Source organism: Cyprinodon variegatus, unplaced genomic scaffold (assembly GCF_000732505.1).
Source record: "Cyprinodon variegatus isolate N-32 unplaced genomic scaffold, C_variegatus-1.0 Scaffold1632, whole genome shotgun sequence".
Lineage (NCBI taxonomy): Eukaryota > Metazoa > Chordata > Actinopteri > Cyprinodontiformes > Cyprinodontidae > Cyprinodon > Cyprinodon variegatus.
The window spans coordinates 56,495-60,332 of record NW_015152085.1 but is presented as its reverse complement, the minus strand read 5'-3'; the positions used below and the strand labels follow the sequence as shown (position 1 = coordinate 60,332).

Below are 3,838 nucleotides of genomic sequence, written 5' to 3'. Positions count from 1 at the left end.
GACCTTGTCCTTCAAAAAGCGTGTTTTTAAGCTCCGGGGGAAGGTATGCACTTGCAACAACCTTCTGGACAACCTTGCAAACACCAACTGGGGTGCCGACCCTATCAACCTCAAATCGTCTGCACTGGCGCTGTGCTACTAAACAGCTGAGTACTGTGCTGCAGTTTGGGAGAAGTCAGCTCATGCTCCCAAGAATGATGTAATGCTCATCGGAGCAAGGACACAAGAACATTCTAGAAAAGATGGTAACTGGGCTTCTACATTTGTTCTTGATGATCATCCATCACGCAGTTCTAAAAGGGGAAAAGAAATAACAAGTGCATAGCTTGTATTATAAATTATCACACAATTGGGCTGATTGGTTTGGGACACAAAGAAGACAAAAAATTAATTCACCCAACTCTCCGATTGGTTCAATGTTTGGTCGTCATTTCAAGAGCCAAACATATTACTCTACTAGTGACGCTTAAAAGAACGTACAAGGTCTGAACATTCCCAACAAACTCAGAAATTACATCAGCAGATTACTTATTTGGATTCAAACATTGAGCTGAATGAAGGGTGGGCTTAATCACTTCTAACCTCAGCTGTGCCCAGAGGCATCAAGTAACACATTTATTTCCCATCATGTGCTCCATCCAATGCAGATCATTGGCTCCATCCACATCTAGTGAAAACTAGTGGATGAGTCATAGAACGCAAACACTCATTGAATAGCTAAAGGAAATCATCAGAAGCAAGCAGGTGTTCTTCAAACTGCTAACGTGAATTGTCTATGCCATGCTACAATGTAGGATTCAGAAAAAGATGTTGAAATGTCTGAAAGGTCGGACACAGGCGAGAGCGTATCGGGAGACGGAGACCAACAAGACCTCCCTCATCCTTGGCCTCTTTCTCAAAGAAATTTTCAAAAAAGTCAAAAATTGAGCTTTCAATTCACATATTGGCATCTGGCTGTTTTTTTTTTAAAGGTTACTTTACACCTTAAGTAGTTTTTTGAACACATAGTTTTTGACTTTGGCTACATTCACACTGCAGGCCTTGAGGGTCAATTCAGATTTTTTTTGCAAAATCCGATTTTTTTATGATGTTGTTCATATTTCCAAATATATGCAACTTGTATGTGATCTCCTTTGTGAACTGCAGTCATACAACGCAAGTGTCCCGCATGTGCAGTAGAGGACACGATGACGTTATAGTCCCGCATGCTCTTTTTTTTCCGGAAATAAACATGGATGGTAGTGCCGGCGCACATCTAGCGGTCTTTTCCAACCATAAAAACTCAATCTTTTCAATATGGTTAAACATAAATACTGCTCTCTGCATCATCATCTGCCATGGTTGTTGTTTTTCTTGCAGCTTCAGCATATCAAGATGCAGAATAGTGACCTTTGTCGGGTATTGATGACATTCAGGACAGATGAATCCGACCTGGCCGTTCAGACACAGGTCGTATTTGAAAAGATCAGATTCGTATTGGATTCAGGACCATATAACAAGTGGCCTGGTTCGGATTGAAAAAAAAAAATAGGATCTTAGTTGTTCAGACTGCCAGGAGAAGATCAGATACAGGTCACATATGTGCCAAAAAATCGTATCTTGGTCACTTCAGGCTGCAGTGTGAATGTAGCCTTTTACTTCAGTAAAGAGGTCAAGTTGATACTTCAACTTTTACCAGAGTGTTTTTAAACTGCAGTATCTATACTTCTACTGAAGTAACAAATGTGTGTACTTTAGACACCACTGGCCGCACCATTTTTACAGTGTAACAGGATGTTACTTTAAAAGATAATTATATGTACTGGTCAAAAGAGATATCCCATTGTAAAAGAAACTACAAGAGAAATGAACTATCATGTTATCTAAAAACCAAAATCCATGTTTAAATATGTAAAAGTGTTTTTGATCGCCTCTTAATAGAATGTCTGAATGTATGTTTTAATGTGAAAAGTGAATTTGAAACACTGAAAAACTGATATAAATATTGTTTTTGTTCTAAGGGAATACATTATTTTAACACCTAGATTTGGCCCTTTCTTTGCATTGCAACCAAAATTTAATCTCCATGGCTCCAAGTCATCTTAGGCGACAGGTCCTAGTATATTTTTTTCCCGTAATTTTACAGCTCTAAAAGAAAAGGTCCTTTCTCTGCTCTTGTCTTATGCCTGCATCTTCTCCACCTACAGATTATATCTACCTCTGTTAATATTTGCAGCTGCCTATACAGTAAGATGCACACAATACCATGTGACAAGTAATTTCACTTCTGTGCTGCTTGATTGGATCCCTCTGCAGTGATCACATCAATACATTTGCATAATTCCCTCCTTCAATTGGACCTTAAGATGAAAGTTTTAGAGAAAAACACCAGTTGGACAGCAACAGGTTACAGCACAGTCCTGCACACATCTGTACCTATGATCATCATTTATACCTGTTGTTAAGGTTTTATTTAAATACCGAAAATATAGTAAGTCTGAATCTCTATAGTTTATCCTTTCCCACCTGAATCAAAACCCCCAACTTTCCTTGTCTATCCTGCTGGTTTCTTCCTCCAACTGTTACAGAAGGTGTGTTGAAGGAGGACTATGTTTCAGAATTTTGTGCGCACCATATACTTATGCTGTGGCAAAACATAACTACATCATGAAAACACGTTTTTGCACAAATTAGAGAACTCATTGGTTTATCAGTTCTATTGGCCACAAGTTAATATTTCTTGGGAACGATTTAGTATTTCGTGTTTTGTAATTTTTTGTCAGGTCCGTGTCCAGGCTCAATAGAAGCTGAAAATTTTAATCAGGAAATTTTGGCTGTCAGAGTTGTGTTGGAGGTTCTTTTGGATCCAAATGCAGAGGCAGAGTGGCTGAGGTGACTTCTTGCAGTTTAATTGGTGAAAAAAACAGTTAACAAATGCAGGAATCCAAAAATCCAACAAAAAAATGCAAAACAAACCGGAAACATGGAGACATCAGGGGAAACCCAACAGGAGAAGCCATGGAGAGATGAGGTAGGAAGACAACAGCAAAGAGAAACCGGCGACGACAAGGAACCAACAAGGAGTGACTGCAGAGGGAGTGTATATGTAGCTGACTGAGACAAAGGCAGGGCTAACGAGCGGACAAGGAGCAGGTATGTGTGACAACGAGGAAGCCAAGGGGAAAGGAACACACAAACGAGGGCAACAGAGGACAACAACAGAAAAACCTGAGAACTAAAATAAATCTAGAAACACAAAGTAGGAAATAGGCCAATAAAACACACCGATCAAAGTAAAACAGAAAGTAAGACCATGACATTGGATCTCAAGCAAATGCTGCTGCTGATGAAAACAACAAAAATAATAAATTTTCCAAAAGTAAAAGTGAATCATCTTACCAGTGGCAGCTGTAAGTTGTACTCCTCGGTTTCTAACATTTCCAAGCACATCAGAAACAGTAAAGGTGTATTTAGTTGCTGGGGTGAGGGATGAAACTGTGTATGTTACCGGTCCACTTCCACTCTGTGCTCCGACTTCTGTCTCGATACCATTATACTGGAGAACAAAGTTGACAATGCTGCTAGATCTGCTCCACTGTAGAGTGATACTGGTCTCAGTTTGTCCCACTAATTTTAAATCAAACACGTTCTGCGGAGCTATTTCTGGAAAAAGAAATATATCAAGATGTTCTGGGTTAAAGACAAACACTGAAACATTTAAAAACATTAATAATAGTGATCATGGAACAGTACCTGCACAGTAAGCAAGACGGCAAACAGATGGTTTCTGAAGTTTGTAAATGTAAAAGTTTGCAGGGCAGAGCTTGACCTTTATAGAGTTTGAGGCAAACAGACAACA

The 3,838-nt window shown here is 39.3% G+C and overlaps 1 protein-coding gene across 1 annotated transcript in view; it reads right to left on the bottom strand.

Annotated features, from left to right (window-relative positions):
• The window catches only part of LOC107104158, a 13,044-nt gene extending 9,412 nt beyond the window's left edge, over positions 1 to 3,632 (bottom strand). The window contains exon 1 of the mRNA XM_015404088.1: positions 3,379 to 3,632. The gene's annotated coding sequence lies outside the window, so the exon portion shown is untranslated. The remainder of the gene's footprint in view (positions 1 to 3,378) is intronic.
• Positions 3,633 to 3,838: the final 206 nt, after the last annotated feature.